The sequence below is a fragment of the Pinus tabuliformis genome, chromosome 1_1 (assembly GCF_031772625.1).
Source record: "Pinus tabuliformis cultivar Carrire ecotype Pingquan chromosome 1_1, CPIR1, whole genome shotgun sequence".
Lineage (NCBI taxonomy): Eukaryota > Viridiplantae > Streptophyta > Pinopsida > Pinales > Pinaceae > Pinus > Pinus tabuliformis.
Window position 1 is genome coordinate 112,197,684 of NC_142297.1, and position 20,357 is coordinate 112,218,040.

A 20,357-nucleotide genomic window follows, 5' to 3' on the forward strand; every position below is an offset into this window, starting at 1 on the left:
ATTATGATGAAAATAATTTAATTTTTATAATTTAATTAATCTTTTAAAACCAAAAAAATCCCAATCAATGTGTATGACGAAGGAATTCTTAAACAATATTGATAAGGTAATGAAATTAACATATTATTATTAATTCTGTTAAAAATGAGATTGAGTTTGAATATCACAAATTTATATGGAAAATAAATTTACTATTGAATTTATAAATAATATAAATATAATATTTAACAAAATAATTATTAAATATAAATCATATATATATATTTATTAGTTACATTAAGAGGTGTTTTTTAGTTCAGTATAGTAGAGATGGTAGAGATGTTGTAATGTAATATATTGTTTAACATTTTGAAATGAACATATTATATAAAAATAAAATAAATAATAGTATACGAATAAAATAAAATAAAAACATAAAATTGATAATTACATTTATAATTATAATTATAAGTGATTTTTTGGACAAAAGATGGGTTCGAGTTAAAAAAATGAGCTCTCAGCAACTAAAGTCCTCAACTTGTAACACAAGCTTGCAGACCTGAACAACCTGCCAGGCACTTTTGTCGAAGATTTTTTCTCCTAGGTGATCTTGTTCCCACCTAATCCCCTCACTTGATGCAGATTTTTGTTGGCTACTCTCTTGTTATTAGTCATTGCTTCTTAGCCGGGGGGGTCATCATGGCTGTTTCGACGCAAGAACAACCTTTCTTGCATGAGATAACAACATTCAATCCACTAGTTGTCGATGGCCTAAAGTTTCAAACCACTGCCTCCTCTGTTTTGTTAAAAAAATCAAAGAGATTCTGAAGGTCGTGATCTGAACACCTCAGTCCAAAAGTCAAGCCCTCCAGCTAGCAGATCGGGGCTTGGTTGGCTAGTTTATGGGACTCCAACCCTCCCCACACATTGTAAGGAGTTGAATCGAGAAAAACTAGAAACCAGTTATCACTTGTGAAGTTGTCTCCTCCTTCTATGATAAAGGTTTTTATCTTCAGAAGTAGCCCATATTTCATGGGAGCCAAAGTGTTATAGCATCATTTAGCACTCCTGTAGTTATGATGATCTGGTATGGCCTTGGGCAACCCTTTCCCATACATACTTTCTCATTTATTAAAAAAACAATATTTTGAATTCCATTCACGACCCTACCCTTTTAAAAGAGAGTGCACACATAGGTACCATAATACAGAACCCGCGTATATTATTTAAAATATGAAAAAATAAAATAATATCCTATTTTTCGGGCGGGGTTTACGGGTTTTGCCGAAAGCCCACCTACAGGAGACTGCGGCCTAACTGAATCAATTGATTTATGGTGGTATTTATACACCTCATGGGAAGGCCTAATGACATAAAGGATATAGGATATCGATATTATAGTCTTTTCAGTCCCCAGATCAAGTATGATTTTCCATGTGCCTCTTGCACTCCGAGTCATAGGAAACCCTTGTTTCCTTGCATAGATGTCATCCTTCATTATATGGCATCGTTTTCCACATGCTTGAGAGGTGATCTTTGAGGCTTTGGCTGGACAGATCCAGATGAAGGTTTCATTGGTGTCATGTTCATATCAGGTTGTATCTCTTTATTGATATCAATAAAGAAGCTCTATCTAGTTTCTGATACGTTATAATCTCACGTTTTACGATTCATGTGTAATATGTCATGATTTATATGTTTATTCTTGATGATCTAACATGTTTATTATGTACACACTTTGAACTACATGCTCTGTATATGATTCTCTGAACCATGTTGCAAGTAAGCTCGCTTGGGAGGAAGCAAAGGGTTTGGACCCTACAAGATTGACATCAAACATAGGACCTACGGGTACTCCTCTCTCCTCTCAAACCCAGATTTGGTATTTTGTATAGTTTTCTTGCTTGAACGTATGCTTCTTATTGATTGTCTGCCTTTGATCTATTGAGGTTGTCAATCCTTACCTTAGGGAATTTTTTCTTGCTAATACCAAGGCTTATACTTGAACAATTGGAACCCTAATTTTAATCTGGAATGTGATACCCCTACCATTGTTCTTGTATGGGTGAAGCTCCCATTCTGCCTCTCCACTATTGAAATGATGCAACCTTCAGTTTGATTGGGAATTCGCTTGGAAAATATATTAACTGTGTAGAGCCAAGAGATGGGATTTTTGCATGTGCCAGAATATGCATAGAGCTAGATCTAGATAAAGGCCTATCGGTTGTGATTTGTTGGTATTGATATATATTGTAGTGTTATTGGTTAGCATTATGTCAACTTGGTAGCATGGGTTACAGGTCAGTTGGTTAGGCACATGTATGTTTGGTTGTAGGTGGCTTGTGTATGGATGTTGTGTGGATGGTCTTTGGCTTGTCTTCTAGCATGTAGATGATGGAATTGTAGGATTTGGAGATGCATACAAAGATTGAGTAGAGGATGTGATGGCCCTCATGATCATGTTGTTTCTTAGAGGTGTTTGGTTATGGATTAGTTGGATGATGGTTGTGTTAGCACTAGGTTGAGGATCATGAGAGGTCTTACCATGGTGATCAATTTTGTAGAGGTGTTGCAGGGCTTATCACTGATTCTCTAAGGTCTTCATGATTATGACACGATGGTGTGTCCTTGATGATGCATACGAGTTAGATATATGTGTTAGAGAAGGAATTCATGGAGATGTAAGAGGATGTATAGATACCTGACAAGGTGGAACTATTGATGTTTGCAGAAAACATGGTTGAATGGAACAACCCCAGGTTAAAAGTTCATGTAATAAAGTTAATAAAGGAAAAATAAGACCAAGGTCACGAAACACTTATTCCAAGTTGAATGATGGGGAAAATATCTTAGTGGGCATCACTTGTTGTGTATTATGGCTAAGGGGAGATTGACAAAGGCAATGGAAAAGACTTTGAAAAGGCAAAGAGGTATTAATTGGAATTTTATTTATGAAATTAAAGGAAAATAGGAGAAAATGGATGTGAAAGGTCACAGGTTGCATGTGAGGAGGAAATTGAAGGAAAATTAAGGGAAAATGAAGAAATTAGAGGCATCAACAATAAAAAGACATCAAAGCACCAATTTGTAGCATTGTGTCAGTTCAATTACAAAATTGGTTTCAGAGAGGAGAAGAGAACCAAGAGGAGAAGGAAGGCAAGCAAGCGAAGGAAGGACAAGGAAAGCAAAGGAAAGAAGGGATCAAGCAAGGAAAGGTTGGATCAAGTGTCTTCAATAAGAATACTTGCATGTATGATTTCCTAGTTGGTTTTGGCATGCATGGCATATGCATGTGTGTATTTGGTTCATTTTGTTGTCATTAGCATGGATTTTGTTGGGTTTTGATAGTGGTTTTAGCCTTGCCTTACCATTTCTGGATAGCCATAGTGTATGGGATTCTTTCTCGGTTGAGCTTTGGATTGCCAGAAGGTTTTAGATTCGGGTGAGGTGGTCTCAAGAAAATACCAAGGGTTGGGGGTTGAGATGGTATTCTTGGGGAAGCCCTCAATAGGTAGGTGGAGATAGGAAAAATACTCAAGGGATGGTGAAGGAATTTTGAGGCATCTAAGCTCGTTTGGGTTTTGTGATCTCAGAGCCGGTTTAGGTGAGATCACAATTTGGTGAATGGGGAGGTGGTTTAACCTATGGATTCCCTTGGTTTTTTATGGATTGGTTTATTCCATGAGATCCCACATTCATGCTTGGAATATGGCATGGGGGTGATTGGATGAAAGAAAGATTTGGTTCAACCCAATCTATGGTCGAGTGGTATGTGGAAGTCCCTCACTTGGTTGGCTTTGCATATGGTTAATAAGAGCTAAGTTTCTATTGTCTTTGACAAGAAAATGTATTTTTTATTATGTGGCTTTAATGGAGGCTCTATCATTGTTATCTATTTGGTTATATGTTGGTTATAAGCATGGTTATATGACAGATTTAAGTATGGATTTTATCACATTTTATTCAATGAATGCATGACCTAATTGGTGTTATGAAAATTATTGTGAGAAGGCACTAATCCTTCTTGTTAAACCTCAAATAAGTTTTCATATCCCTAAGTTCAGATATGAAGTCATGACCTCTAGGATGCATGCTCATCACGTGTTTGATGGAATGTCAGTCCTAGTTGGGAAGGGCCAGGTCCAATCATTGTTAAAATTTTGGTTTGGAAGCCTTGTTTCTATGTTATTCATCATTTATGGAAGTTTCAATGAGTTCTTGGAAGGGCCCTGAGTCCTAGACCTGAAAAAGTGGTTGAGAATTCAGGGTCATTGGCATAGAACTAATTGAAAAAGTCCATAGTCGCTGGGAGGCAAGCCTATGAGAGAAACTGGAGGGCTACAATCGCTTGGAGGCCTTGGCAAGGGAGCAACTAAGGTTCTAGGTCGGTGAAAAAAAAGAGTTAACTTAAGGGTTAGACACCTGGATGGGTTGGGTAGCTCCTCGAGGTCCTACAACACCTAAGAGAGGTCAGTAAAGTCTTAAGTTGTCGACTCCATTTCCTTAAGGTCATATAGGAGGTTGAGTCTTATCATAGTGACCATCATCTCATGCTTACCCCGGGAAAAACGGTGAAAGTGGGTATATATGGGACTAGGCGGTTACAGGGTGATATCAGAGTAGGTTACACTCTTTTTGGGTAAAAACTGATGTTATCATGGTTATGATTGTCGTGCATGGGGTCATGGCATACAAATGGTATGATCATGCATGATGTTGATATTTTGATTTGATTATGATTATGTATATATTAGCAGGATGCATGCTAATGTGCATTGATTTTACAGATGAGATAAGCCTCCCATGACATCAATGAGGTATGGTTTTAATTTTTCTATCTATTTGGTTTAAATGACATGGTCTACTTGTAGGAAGAAGATAATTAGAGATGATGAGAAAAATTGTAAACTACAATTCCTGTGACTCTCCTTACATATCAGTTGGGTAGCAGGGAGATGAGTATTCTCGTAGTGTAACAGGTAAATTGAGGAGTTTGAGGGAAAAGATCATAATTTGCAAAACAAACAATTATAGGTTGGTTGAGGCTCAGGAAAAACTTGCAAAGGCTCAAGAAAATCAGGTAGAAGTCAATGCAATGATTCTTCAAAGCTTGTTGGAATTACAGAGACAAGGATAGTTGAGGGTCATCTAAGAGCACGAAGGAAAACTAATGGAGCCTATCGTAGCAGGTCTTAGAATGGATATAGGTTGGGTAAATGGGATACAGTTAGAGGCGGAAGATCACTGGATACACCCGACATGAGGACTAGTATGTATGTGCATCATTATAGTTCATCATCTAGGAGATATTGTCATCATTCACCATCATAGGAGGAGTGATTACTTGCCAAAGGAGTTCAGAAATTCAATCCTCCTACATTCGATGGAGAGATGAAGAAGTCAAAAGATGCATAAGTATGGTTGCTGGGGATGAAGACATTCTTTAGATTGCATAACTATTCATAGAAAATGAAAGCCAAGATAGCCACCTTCAATCTTAAAGGGAAATAATATATTTGGTGGGAAGATGTAAAGAATGTTAAAGGAATTCAGAAAGAAGAGTTGATTTGGGATGATTTCGAGGGAATATTTAAGAGGAAGTACTTGTCGGAAAGGTACTATGATGACACAGCTAAGGAATTTTATGAGTTGCAGATGAGTTCTATGAAATATTATGACTATACTAGCAGGTTCCTGGATTTGTTGAGGTACATGCCTTACCTCAAGAATGAGAAGGCAAAGATTCAAAAATTCATTAGTGGGTTTCTAGCAGCATATAGAGACCAGATTGAGTTTGATGAGTCACGGTCATTGGAGGAAGCCGTCCATAAGTTGAAGCCTTGTTAGGAGCAGTCAAAGCGCAAAGTTGAGCCTAAGCGTGATTTGAAGGGAAATGAAAAAGTTAAAGGGAAGTGGCCACCGAAGTGGGGAGACCCCAGGATGTAGGTGAGAAAGAAAATGTTGCTCCTTACAAGAAGTTCAATGTAGTTGAGAAGGGACATGGGTCACAACCTAGAGAGAAGCATACTGGAGGTGATGGCAAGGGATCGTTGCAGTGTTGGATATGTGGTAAAGATCATCATAAGAATGATTGTCCATTGTACCAGGGTGGTAGTCCTTAGATCTATAACACTCAGGAGGCACAAACATTTGTATATGTTGGTCATAACATTCCTTGGATTTATGAAGCTATGAACAACAAGTAGGAATATCACCAGGCATCCATTATTGAGATGGAAGGTAAGCTCTGTATTTGAGTTGTTTCTATTTTGATTGTTCTTGGATATAATTATAGTTATGTTAATCCCGACCTGGTGGATAAGTGTGGCTTGAGAAAATAAGTGCATGTAGAGTCTTGGTTGGTGTAGTTGGCTGCAGGTACTAAGAAGAGATTTCATCATTGGGTAAGAAGTTGTGCATTTGGTTTGAATGGTATGCCTACATTAACACATCTGAATATACTACCACTGGGATAATATAGTATGCTTTTGGGTATGGATTGGTTGTATCTTCACAGGACCAAAGTAGATTGTTATGCCAAGGCCATTAAGTGCTTGGATGATAATGGGGAAAATATAATTTTGCAAGGAAAGAAGAAGCCTACATCAGTGATGATGGTCACCACTATGCAAGATAAGTGCAATTGCAGAAAGGGGAATGTGATGTTCGCAGTTCATATTTCCAGTGACAAGGGTAAGGATATTGAGAATGCATAAATCTTCAAGAGGTACCCTGTATTACAGCAGTTTCAGGATGTGTTTCTAGCAAAGATTCCAGAGTTTCCTCCCCACAGGGAAGTGGAATTTTCTATTGAGTTGGTACCAGGGGTAACACCAGCATGAAAGGAACCTTATAAAATGAGAACACCATAGTTAGTAGAGTTGAAGTTGCAGCTGAAGGAAATGCTCGATGAGGTACATTAGGCCAAGTTTATTGCCTTGGGTTGCACTCGTGTTGTTCATGAAGAAGAAGGATGGTACCCTCAAGTTTTGCATTGAAAACAAGTAGATGAACAAGGTGACAATCAAGAATAGGTACCCATTTCCAAGGATTGATGAATTGTTTGATCAATTGAAGGGAGAAGCAATGTTCTAAAACATTGATATGAGATCAGGATACCATTAGGTATGCATAAAAGAAGAGGACATCTACAAGACTTATTTTAGAACCGGGTATGGGAATTATGAGTTTGTTGTGGTTCCTTTGGGTTTGACTAATGCCCCAACTACTTTTATGTGCTTTATGAATAGTGTGTTGCATCCTTATCTGGACAAGTTTGTTATTGTATTCATTGAAGATATATTGATATATTCTAAGAATGAGGAGGAATATGCCGAGCATTTAGTAGCAATATTGAGATTGCTAAGAGAGCATCAATTGTATGCCACGCTTAACAAGTGTAACTTCTTTCGTATTGAGGTACATTACTTGGGACATGTTGTTTCCAAGGAAGGCATAGCAGTAGATCCAGAAAAGATAAGGGCTATCATGGAGTGGGAAAATCCTAAGAATGTGGATGAAGTCAGATCATTCATGGGGTTAGTAGGTTATTATAGGAGGTTCATCGAGAACTTCTCATGCATTGGACATCCTATTACATCATTGCAAAGGAAAGGTAAGAAATTTAATGGACAGAGGAATGTTCAGCCAACTTTGAGCAGTTGAAGTAGTTGTTGACAAGCACTCTAGTTATTAAGATTGTAGATTTGGAAAAAGAGTTCGTGGTATGTACAGATGCCTGCAAGAGAGGAATTGGTAGGGTCTTGATGTAGGAGGGACAGGTGGTGTGCTACGAATAAAGGAAACTAAATGAGCATGATCAGAATTAAGTTACACATGATCTCGAGTTGGAAACTATTATTCATTCCTTGAAGATGTGGATGCATTATCTTCTTGGTAGGAGGTTTGTATTGATGAGAGATCGCAGTGGGTTGACATATCTGTTTAACTAACCAAATCTAAATTCCAGACAATTTAGATTGTCCACGATCAGTAAGTTTGACTTTGAGATCAAATACATTAATGGTAAGGAGAACATGGTTGCATATGCTCTTAGTAGGAGAGTGCAAATGAATCATGTTACAACTATGAGCTCTTATGGGACAAATTTATAGGATCCGATCTTATAGGGAGGACAACAAGATGGCAGGTACAAAGATCTTAGGCATATGTTACAACAACATGGTACAGGTGATCAGGATGTGGACTATCATCTCATGACAGATGGTTTGGTGAGATTTAGAGACAAGCTTTATGTGCCAGATGACAGCGGGCTCAAGAAGCTTATATTGAGAGATTTTCATGTTAAGCCATATTCAGGTTACCCATGATATCAGAATACGTTGACAATAGTGACGAAGTAATACTACTGGCTGAATTTGAAGAAGGAAGTGGTAGATTTTATGGCTAGATGTTTGGATTTTCAGCAGGTGAAAGTAGAGTGTAAGCATCCAAGTGGGTTGCTTCATCCTATTCTGATTCCATAATGGAAATGGGAGGTAATTTCTATGGATTTTTATTACAAGTATTCCGAGGACATCGAGGAAACATGATTCTATCATGGTTGTTGTTGACAGGTTGAGAAAGGTAACTCACTTCATTCAAGTGAAGAATACTTATTCAACTATTGAGGTGGCACATGTACTCATCAGGGAGATCGTGAGATTGCATGGTGTTCCAAAGAAGATTGTATCATACAAGGATGCTAAGTTCACTTCCATGTTTTGGAAGGAGTTGTTTGCAGGTTGGGGGTTAGAGTTGGCCTTCAGTACAGCTTACCATCTGTAGAAAGATAGATAGACGAAGAGGGTCAACAGGAATCTAGAGGGTATGCTGAGGATGTATGTCATGCACGAGTAGAGGAGATGGGAGGAGTACCTTCCATTGGTTGAGTTTTATTACAACAATGTTATCAATATTCACTGTGGATGAGTGTGTTTAATGCACTCTATGGGTGAAGTTGTAATACTCCCATCAGAGAACATGGTAATTATTGGACCAAATATGTTGGAAGAAATGGAGTAGGAGATGTAGGTTATAAAAAATAATCTAAAGGCAACACAAGACAAGAAAAATAGTTATGTATAACAACACAGGGCATTTAAGGAGTTTCAGGTTGGGGAGCATGTGTATTTGCGCATCAAGCCCAAGAAGAGCTCCTTGAGGATTGGATCATGTGCCAAGTCGGCACCATAGTATTGTGGGCCTTCTGAGATCCTTGAGAGGATTGGATCAGTGGTGTACAGACTTGCACTACCTCTGACAGTGAAAGTCCATGATGTTTTCCATGTTTCATTGCTTAAGAGATATGTAAAGGATGTTGATCATGTTATTGATTGGTCGGTATTGTAGGTGGATCCAAAAGGAGGATTCCAGCTGGAACCAAAGTGCATACTGTAGCGGAAAAAACTCATGCTTTGGAATAGAGAAATAGAGCAAGTTAAAGTGTAGTGGGAGCAATTTGGGCTTATTGAAGATACATGGGTGTTGGTTGATCAGATGCGGGCTATGTATCCTTCATTATTTTCTGGTTGAGGTAAAGTAGTTTTGGTACATGTATATATGTACATGGATGTAAATACCACCATGAGTTGTGTCATAAAGCTCCAATAAGTAGTATGGTTTTCATGTTGTCATGATTGTCATGATGGTTTTGATTTTGAGTAGGTTGCTCATAGTAAATATTGCAAGGAGCTAAGTGATAAATCTCCATGGGTAGTATCTTTTTCTTTTCAGTGGTTTTCTTGGTTGTAGGTTTCATAGAACACCGAGGACAGTGTTCCCCTAAGGGGAAGGGGTCTATAACAACCCCGGGTTAAAAGTTAATGTAATAAAGTTAATAAAGGAAAAATAAGTGTAAGGGAAAGGGACATTTATTCCGAGCTAAATGTTGGGAAAAATATCCTAGTGGGCATCACTTATTATGTATTATGGCTAAGGAGAGATTGGCAAAGGCTTTGAAAAGGAAAAGAGACACTAATTGGCATTTTATTTATGAAAATACATGAAACTAGGAGAAAAGGGAGGTGAAAGGTCACAGGTTGCATGTGAGAAGGAGATTGGAGGAAAATTAAGGAAAAATTAAGAAATTAGAGACATCAACAATAAAAAGACATCAGAGCATCAATTTATAGGCTTTTGTCAGTTCAATTTCAGAATTGGTTTCAGAGAGGAGAAGAGAACCAAGAGGATAAGGAAGGCAAGCAAGAAAAGGAAGGTCAAGGAAAGCAAAGGAAAGTGGGGATCAAGTAAGGAAAGGTTGGATCAAGCAGCTTCAATGGGAATACTTGCAGGTAACAGGTTGCATGTACGATTTGCTAGTTGGTTTTGGCATGCATGGCATATGCATGTGTGTATTTGGTTCATTTGTTATCATTGGCCTAGATTTTGTCGGGTTTTGAAAATGGTTTTAGCCTTACCTTTCCATTTTCAAATAGCCATGGTTTGATGGGTTTCTTTCTCATTTAAGCTTTGGATTTCCAAAAGGTTTTGGATTCAGATGAGGTGGTTTCAAGAAAATCCTAAGGGTTGGGGGTGGAGATGGTATTCTCTGGGAAGCCTTCAACAGGTGGGTGGAGACAAGAAAATTCCTCAGTGGATGGTGAAGAAATTATAAGGCATCCAAGCTCGATTTGGTTTTGTGATCTCGAAGCTGGTTTAGGTGAGATGAAGGTATTGTGATGGGGGAGGTGTTTTAACCTCTAGATTCCCTTGGTTGTTTATGGAATGGGTTATTCCATGAGATCCCACATTCATGCTTGGAATACGTCACGAAGGTGATTGGTTGAAAGAAATATTTGGTTCATCCCAATCTATGGTTGGGTCATATGTGGAAGCCCTTGACTTGGTTGGATTTGCATATAGTTAATAAGAGATAAGTTTTTCTTTTCTTTGATAAGAAAATGCACTTGTTATTATGTGGCTTTAATGGTGGTTCTATCATTTTTATCTATCTGGTTATATGTTGGTTATAAGCATGGTTATATGACAAATTTAAGTATGGCTATTATCACATTTTATTTAATGAATCATATAGGTGTTATGACAACTATTGTGAGAAGGTATTAATTCTTCTTGTTAAACCTCAGATAAGTTTTCAGATCCCTAAGTTTAGATATGCATTCACAACCTGTAGGTTGCATGTTCATCATGTGTTTGACAGAACGTCAGTCCTGGTTGGGAAGGGTTAGGTTAAGTCCTTGTTAAATTTTTGGTTTGGAACCCTTGTTTCTATGTTATTAATCATTTATGGAAGTTTCATTGAGTTATGGGCAGGGCCCTGAGTCTTAGCCCTAAAAAAGTGGTTGAGAATTTGGGGTCGCTAGCATAGAACTGATTGAAAAAGTTCACATTCGTTGGGAACTAGGCCTATGGGTGATCCGGATTTAAACATGAACGCAACAAATTACAGAGATAACCATGTACACAAAGATGCAGCGGAAATAATACTTCATTTCATTAATGGAAAATACTGAAATATGCTTACAACCAGAAATGGAAATAAACCAGCTAGGGCGATGGTAGCTTATCTCTGAGAAGAGATGTGATGGCTACATGCCTCTGAACTCCGTTACAATGAGGCTCGAAGGCCTATTTATTGTTGAGAAACAATGGAAAACCCTTAACATTCCAAAACCTAACCCTAGGAGATGAAACGCCAAACTGTGGGCCCCGTTTGGGGTAAATTGGTACATCAACATCCCGGGGTCGTAACTTTGGCATATGATCTCCGTTTGACGCGTACAATAGCTCATTAGAAATATCTATCCGAGCACTATCATTTTTGGAACCATTCCATGGACCCATGTTGCCCCCGGGTTCCCCAAAAAACGTCGTTTAGGGCCTCAAAACGGCTCCGGAAGTTCAGGACCCGAAAAACTGCTAAAAATAGTAAGTTGTGCTACAATTAAGGAAATTGAAAATGCTGAGAAAGACAATGGTGGGGGTCCGGGTGGACTTGGCAGGTGGCCACCAATATCCACCTGGATCATTCCTCCCCCCTTAGGAAGCAATGGTCCCCATTGCGTTGAGCTCCTCCATGAGATGAGGAAACTTCTGCTGAACTTGTTCCCTGGTGAGCCACTTGCCCTGCTGAAGGAGTTGGCCTGCTTTGACAACTCGATACAGTTGGATATTCTGTTGGCGAGTGTTCTTGATCTGTGTGTCCATGATTCGATCAGTTGCAGCTTGTTCCATGCAATCTTGATTTAATTCTGTGGGTTTGAGCTGTTCTGCAATGTCGGATGTGTCTAGCAATGGTGGAAAGTATGGCCGAAGGCGGTCCACATTGAATATTGGGTGCAGGCCAAGGAATGGGGGAATGCTGAGCTCAAATGCATTGTCTCCCATAGCCTTAGTAATGGTGTAAGGACCATATTGGAGTGGTCTCAATTTCCGATAGGCTCCAGTAAGGCGTTCCTTTTGCAAATGCAACTAGACTTTGTCGCCCACCTGAAACTTGTGTGGCACCCGATGTTGATCATGTCGCTGCTTGTACTTGGCATTTGATTTCTCAAGAATGTCATGGACCTGCTGGCGAATATGTTGGATGCGCTCAATGAAGCTGGTGGCCTTATCTGTTTTGGACTGGACATGAGCTGAATTCATGTGAGTAGCTGCAAGTGGCATGGCCACATCAATGGGGCATAGTGGCTGGAATCCCAAACCCACCTGAAAAGGGCTATGGCCAGTGGAGCTATGAAGAGCTCAGTTGTAGCTGTGCTGAACATATGGGAGGCTCTCGTCCCATGTGCGTGGATGCTTTGAGTTATACATGCGCAGCATGTGCACAATCATCCTATTGACAACCTCTGTCTGGCCATCAATTTGAGGATGGAAGGTTGTGGACTTCGTGAGTTTGGTGTCCAGCATTGACCAGAGACTGGACCAAAATGTGCTGAGAAACCGACTGTCCCGATCTGAGATGATAGACTGTGGGATCCCAAAGTGCACCCACACTCGTTCAAAGAAGAGTTTAGCAGTGGCTTCTGCTGTGATATTCTTCTTGCAGGCCACCATAATGGCCATCTTCGAGAACCTGTCGACGACCACAAAAACACAGTCATTTCCATGCTTAGTGGAAGGAAGGCCTGACATGTAATCCATGGAGATGGATTCCCAAGGTCGACTAGGGGTAGGCAACGGGGTATAGAGGCCGTGCTTCTTAATGGTCGGTTTGGCAATGGCACAGGCAGTACATGATCGGATGTACTTCCCAACATCCTGTCGAAGATTCGGCCAATAGAAATAATTTTGCAGTACTGCCACTGTTTTCTCGACCCCGAAATGCCCAGCAGCCCGACTATAGTGTGCTTCCCAAATCATCTTGGCACGCTCGCTTGAAGGAACACAAAGGTGACCGAGATGGCATAATAGGGCATCCTGGAGGTGAAAATCTGCAACATGCCGACCCTCCAAGAGTGTCTGGTATGTGTGGCCGAATTCTGGGTCGCTTTTGTAGAGAAGTGGCCAATCAGAAGTCTCGTGCCCACAAGAGTTGAGCACGGTGGTCAGCCATGATCGGTGGTCGACTGAGGCAATCTGCAACATCATTGGTGCTGCCCTTTTTATACTTGATATTCAAGTGAAACTGTTGCAGGTATGTAGACCACTTTGATGGCGATCATTCTGCAATTTCCCTTGGGTCTATATGAACTGCAGGGGTCGGTGGTCTGTGTGGATGACCGTTTCCTTCCCCAAAATGTAATGCTTCCATTGTCGGCAGTCCTGTACAATGGAATACATCTCTTTATCATAAGTGGGGTACTTCCGGACTGTGTCTGAAAGTGTTTCACGTTGATATTCCACTGGATGTCCATGTTGAGTAAGGACTGCCCCAATAGCATAGTCAGAGGCATCTGTCTCGACCTCAAATGGTTGTTGTAAATCTGGTAACGCGAGCACTGGTGCCGTGCAGAGGCGATCCTTCAACTCCCTGAATGCCTTCTGTTGAGATTCAGACCAAAATAATTTTTCCTTCGCCCGTCCCTTGGTGACTTGACTCAAGGGCCAAGAAATATGAGAAAACCCCAACACAAACCTGCGGTAGAAGTTGGCAAGACCTAGAAAGCTGCGGAGCTTTGTTAGAGTGCTTGGAGAGGGCCAATCTCGAATGACTTGGACCTTGGCTAGATCGACATGCACCCCCTGTTCATCAATGATGTATCCCAAATACTGAACCTGGGTCATGCCAAAAGTGCATTTCTCCAAATTGGCACATAGCTTGTGTTGCCGCAGTGTTTGGAGAACCTGTCGGATGTGGTGGAGGTGCTCTTCCCAACTCTGGCTGAAGATCAGAATGTCATCCAAGTATACTACTACAAAGGAGTTGGTGAATGGCCACAAGATGTCATCCATTAGCCTCATAAAGGTTGCAGGAGCATTCGTCAATCCGAAAGGCATGACCAACCATTCGAAGAGGCCCTCCTTGGATTTGAAGGCAGTCTTCCACACATCTGAGGGTTCGATTGGTACCTGGTGATATCCTGACTTCAGATCGATCTTGCTGAAATATTTCGCCCCCTTTAGTTGGTCTAGGAGGTCATCAATCCGCGGGATCGGGTACCTATTACGGACAGTGATCTTGTTCAGCGCCCGATAGTCAATACAGAGTCTCCACGTCCCATCCTTCTTCTGTACCAACACGATCGGGCTCCCACAGGGCGATGAACTCGGACGGATGTGACCTTTCTGCAGGAGCTCCTGAATCTGCCTCTTGATTTCATTGTTTTCCAGAACGGAGCGCCGATAAATTGGTCCATTGGGTAGCGGCGCACCTGGGGTCAGATCGATGGAGTGCTTGACTTGACAGTGCAGAGGAACCCCTGCCGAGGAGGTGAATATGTCCTCGTACTCCTCCACAATCTTGTCCATCTGTAGTTGTCGTGTAGAGGGACCCCGTTTGGAGGCCGCGACCACTGTCTTCTTCTTTCCTTGAGGGCGTATCATCAGGAAAACAAATTTCCTGGTTTTGGAAATGATCTTACTGCATTGTTTTGCAGTAATCAAAGAGATGGCGGCAGGTGGTGCTACCTCTGGTATCCTGAACAACTTATTTCCCAGTGTAATAATAACAGCACGGGGCCTTGATTCATACACAACATGTCGCTTCCACAAGTATGGTTGTCCTAGTAATACATCACAAACTTCAAGGGGAGCAATGTCACACAATACCTCATCCGTGAAGGGCTTGATGTTGTATGGAAGGCGACACTGCTGGCTCACGCGAAGATCTCGTCCTTGGTGAAGCCACCCAATGGTGTATGGTTGTGGATGTGCTGTGGTCGGTAAGCCCAACCGCTTCACGACCTCTGCCGAAATGAGGTTCTTTTGACTCCCGCTATCAACAATGAACTGTATCGGGGAGCCCTTTACCCACATCTGGGAGTGGAAGAGACGCTCCTCCTCCTCTGGATCTTCAGGTTCATTTTTCTGGATCTTTGTGTAGCAACAGTGGCGCTGGGATCTGCATCAATGATCTGCTTCCCCTTTTCATACCCCTTATCGGGTTCTGACTTAGAGTCGGAACATGCATCTGATTCTGAAACCTTTAGCTCAGCCACCAGTGACTGCTTAGCCCGACACTCACTTGTGTTGTGAGTGGAGCTCTTATGGAACTCGCACCATTTTCCAGTGTCCTTTCTCAGCTTTGCGGCACTGTTCTTTGATTGCAGCTTCGGCTGGTTGTCTTGGGCTATCCCGCCTTGGCTTTGTCCTTTGTTCTGTGGTTTAGGAGCACCTTTCCCCTGCTTTGGATTCGCATCTCCAAAGTCTCGCTTCTTTTGTTTAAACTTCTGCTCGACCTTGACGGCATATCGGTATGCTGCGCCGAGCGAGGGGATGTTTAGGAATTGTATTTCTTCCTGGATGTACTTGGGCAGGCAGCCACGGTATTTGAGTATCAAATGTTGCTCCGAATCCTTGATACCCAACTTTGTGCGAAGGGTATGGAAAAGATTGGTGAACTCTGGCACGTCTTGGTCCCTTCCCTGCCGCAGCATGGTCCACTTTATGTATTCATCCTCATAGCTTCCGACAGGGTAGTACTGCTCCTTGATGGCATCCCGGAATGAATCCCAGGTGGGTGCGGCTGAAAATAGTGAGCTAGTACTTTCATCCTTCTGCTTGCAGTAGGTTTCCCACCAGTCCTTGATGTGGGGGGCTGCTTTGAGAAGAGCAAAAACAATCTTTTCCCGACTCGAAAATTCATGAACAGAAAAATAACCCTCTAGCAGATTTAACCATTTATCTACGGCATCTGCGTCTATCCGACCCTCGAATATGGGGATTTCAAAATTAACTTGTACCTTAAAGGGTGTGGCGTTGCCAGAGTAGCTGCTGGAAGCCGATGCGTTGCTTCTGGGTAGCCGCTGAAGGATCTGGGCAAAGCTGTCCATCATCGCGTTCCGTTGTTGCTTGAGGACTTCTTCGAGCAAGATTTTGATGGGATCTCCTGCCCCCTCGTCTTTCTTCTCGTCCGCCATGGGAGGCCGTCGGGATTTGCGAGGCTGGTCTTGCAAAGGTTCAACCAGTTCAAGCCCTAACTCCTTATATCCCGACCTTGTTGGGGACATGCAAAGAAAAATAGAGAAAAAGCAGACCGCTCTGATACCACTGATCCGGATTTAAACAGGAACGCAACAAATTACAGAGATAACAATGTACACAAAGATGCAGCGGAAATAATACTTCATTTCATTAATGGAAAATACTGAAATATGATTACAACCAGAAATGGAAATAAACCAGCTAGGGCGATGGTAGCTTATCTCTGAGAAGAGATGTGATGGCTACATGCCTCTGAACTCCGTTACAATGAGGCTCGAAGGCCTATTTATTGTTGAGAAACAATGGAAAACCCTTAACATTCCAAAACCTAACCCTAGGAGATGAAACGCCAAACTGTGGGCCCCGTTTGGGGTAAATTGGTACATCAACTTCCCGGGGTCGTAACTTTGGCATATGATCTCCGTTTGACGCGTACAATAGCTCATTAGAAAGATCTATCCGAGCACTGTCATTGTTGGAACGGGCAACATCGGTCTATTCCATGGACCCATGTTGCCCCCGGGTTCCCCAAAAAACGTCATTTAGGGCCTCAAAACGGCTCCGGAAGTTCAAGACCCGAAAAACTGCTAAAAATAGTAAGTTGTGCTACAATTAAGGAAACTGAAAATCCTGAGAAAGACAATGGTGGGGGTCCGGGTGGACTTGGCAGGTGGCCACCAATATCCACCTGGATCAATGGGAGTAACTGGAGGGCTATAGTTGGTTGGAGGCCTTGGCAAGGGAGTGATTGAGGCTTTAGGTTAGTGAAAAAAAGAGTTATCTCAGGGGTTGAAAGCCAATCCATGCATAAATATTCAATAGATTAATAGAATATTTGAGCAACACAAAAAAAACGTGGTTTTCTCCTGAAAGGTTCTCCACTAGAAATACTTGTGCTTTTCATGTGTGCATGATTGTGTTGATGATTTTCATGGGTATTATATGTTGATTTTATATATCTTTCATGTTTACAGCAACAAATGTTATTCATGAGTGTGGCTATTTTATTTTTGACAGAAAAATATAAAATTTATATAAAGGCCATTACTATTAATTCAACCCCCCCTCAATAGTAATATATTTTCCAACAATTGGTATCAGATTCGGTACCTTTGTTGTAGCTTAATTGCTAGAAGGTGGATGTGGGCAAATCATGGGCTATTAAGATGCTCCATAACTCAATACCTCAAATTTTTGGGCACGAAGAGAGAAGGTGAAATTAGAAATTTCTGCTCAAGGAACTCAAGTTTGGAGAATGGTGACAAATGGCTATGATGATAAAACTCCTTCAAATCAAGATCAACTATTGGATGCACAAGCCATATGTATAATGTATGATAATATTTTTTATTAGGATGCTGAGAAAATTTCAATTCTCAAGACTGCAAGAGAGATATGGGATAAGTTGCATGCACTATATTGACTAGTGATATTGAGAAATGATGAAGAAAAGGAGCAATCACTTGTAGATAAAACCCAACTTAATTCATTTGTTGGAAGAAATATAACAACTATTAGTAGAAAATAGGGATTTAAAAAGGCATATCTAATTTTTTTATGAAAAGGAATGCACTCTTAATGAGGAAATCATTACATTAAAAACCCAACTGGAAGAAGGCAGGTGAATTGAAGAGCGTACGAGAAAGTAGTATAGAGAAAAGGAGGATCAATGTCAAAAGTTAGAAACTAAAGTGCTTTCATTAAGAGGAAATCTAGACAAGGAAATAACTCAGATGAAGAACAACCAAAACTTTACATTAGATCACAACATGCACAAAGGGGAAACCAACTTAATTGCAACTACAAGTATGACTGATGATAGTAGTAGTGAAGGTTGTATGAAATAATGCCATCAACATGATCACCAACAATAAAAGAAGGAGCACAAGGAAGATAATCCAAAGGTTATGCTAAGGAAAACACCAAGAAGATCATAATCACCTTTGAGAGATGTGAGATGATTTAACTTCTAGAAGATCAGGCACATGGAAAGAAACTGCATAACCATGCAACAAAAGGAGAAGTTGGATAGAAGACCTCATCAAGTAAAGAATCAAAGGGGAATGTGTTGGAAATAATGCTGAGAGGGGGGGGGGGGTGAATCAGTATTAGCAAGTCAATAATATTTTATTTCCATAATCAGATTCATATACGCTACTTCAGTTAATGGAACTTGCGTGTATACGCAACTGTATTTAAGGCAACTAGCATATATCCTGCAAACTTATGATTAAGTTAATTCATCATATTTTGATCTTTAATCAGTGCATCAGAACCATATAAACAGTAACCAAGTGCAGTAAAAATAGAACAAAAAATCACACACATGAACACAAGATATAAGGTGGAAACCCAATGTGGGTGAAAACCACCTGCTGCAATCGTCTCTATCTTCTTTTTAATAAGAAACTTCTTTTTACAATTTTGTACTAGTGCAGTCTTATACCAGTATGCAGGCATCTACCTGAAGAAGGCTACAACCTTCTCTCATTCTCCAGCTTCTCCTGGAAGGGAGCTACAACCCCCTAGCTCTTGTACTAGCTGATATGTTTACTAGTATGTAGGTGCCAGCCTACAGAAGGCTACAACCTTCTCTTTTCTTACATGGACCACATTTCATAAATATCAGATTGGATCCATAAATAACATCATTCAAACATCAAATATATTTTCATCAACCAATCTCCTTTGCACCAACCTCAACTAAATCAATCAATCACTTTCCAGAATGTTGTAACCATAACCCAGAACATTGCAACAACAAATAGAAGTAGCTAAAGCATATTTTATGAGGTATACGCTACTTCAAAGTGTCAAACCTGCGTGCATACGCACTTTTCTCAAGGCGAACCTGCGTACAGATCTGTAAATCAAATTTAAGATGTATACGTTGTTTTGATATGCATAACCAGTGTGTATACGCGCCTTTTCTAAAGTGAACATGTGTACAGATCTGTAAATGATGATTTAAACTTTACAACAATTCTAGACATCAGTTATACCCAGATCATCATATTTACAGATTACAACATGCGCCAGTTATTCAGATAAAAGATCAAAGCCACACAAAGATACTTCACTTCAAGCCTTAAGATCTTGACCCATCATTAGATCTTATCCTTCATCAAGCGCTAAGGTTCATCCTTGATTCAGGTCCAGCTATGCACCATAACCCAATAACCTGTATTCTGGATCTTGCTCTTCATCAAATATTCAATACATCAGTGACATTACCTAATGATCTTCTCCTCCTTTTATAGTCTTAGGCCTTACTCAATACCATGGACTAAAACCACTTAGAACCAATACCTTGGACCAAATACCTGGGGTCAACACTTCGGACAAGATACCTCAGACCAAATACCATGGATCAAAATACCATGGACCAAATACCACGAACCAAAACTAAGTTTTCAACATGTACGCGCCTTTCCTTCCGTGAAAGTGTGTGTGTACGTTATACACTCCTTTTGGTCTACGAACCAAGATGTACACGCAACTTGATCAATGGGGAACCTACGTATACCTCTCTTTCTTCATTCTGTGAGTCTGAACTGAGATTTGTTATCTGAGTGAGTTTCCATCAAGGAAAACACCTATGTCATAGTGCCAATTTTGTGTCATAATGCCAAAAATCTCCCCCTTTGGACTTGATGGCAACCCCAAGTCACTCTCCTCCTTTGTCATCAAGGGCAAAGGGTTATGCTCCCCCTGAGTACATGCTGAATTCTCTGATATGCTGAAGTGTGTTGATTGAGCTCCATGCTCGAGTCCATGCTCCCCCTGAATATAAGCAAGGTCTGCAAAAAGATGTTCTAAAAGAAGAACATGAC